The following is a 613-nucleotide window of genomic DNA, read 5'->3' on the forward strand; positions in this document are numbered from 1 at the left end:
TTAGAGCAAGAACCCCGTGGCCCTTAGAGCAAGAACCCCGTGGCCCTGGAGAACCCAGCATCTCTGATGGCGAGGCGGTAAGAGGCAGTGATGAGGAAGGGTAGGAGCGGGTACCTGCTTGGCAGCGAGGATGTTGTCCAGTAGAGAGCGAAGCATGAGCAGTCGACGGCCCAGCGCAGTGGGTGGGATCCTTAAGGGGCCCCCAGCGTGACTGACATCATGACGTCTGGACTCAGGGGGAATGGGTTGGCTTGGGCAAGCAGTTTCAGCAAATGCTAGGCAAGCCCTTGAGAGCTTGCCTTTTGCGACTCCAGGACATGGGGGTGGGCCCAATGCCAGCTGGGGGGCTTTGCGGGTCCTTCTGGAGGGGAACACAGGGAAGGCATGTGAGATGCCATTCTGGGGGGTGGGGGGGGTGTGAAGACCCCGCAGGGCGTCCGCCGGGGATACGCAGAGGAAAACGCGGGCTGGTTTGTGCGGAGGGTACTGTGAAGACTGTGTCCTGTGATGTAGGCTTAGTAGAACACTGTGACCGTATCCTGTGATGGAGATTGTCACGTAAAGGTGTGTCCCGTGATGTGGCTTTTACTGTAAAGACTGTGTCCCGTGATGT

The sequence above is a fragment of the Oryx dammah genome, unplaced genomic scaffold (genome assembly GCF_014754425.2).
Source record: "Oryx dammah isolate SB20612 unplaced genomic scaffold, SCBI_Odam_1.1 HiC_scaffold_23, whole genome shotgun sequence".
Lineage (NCBI taxonomy): Eukaryota > Metazoa > Chordata > Mammalia > Artiodactyla > Bovidae > Oryx > Oryx dammah.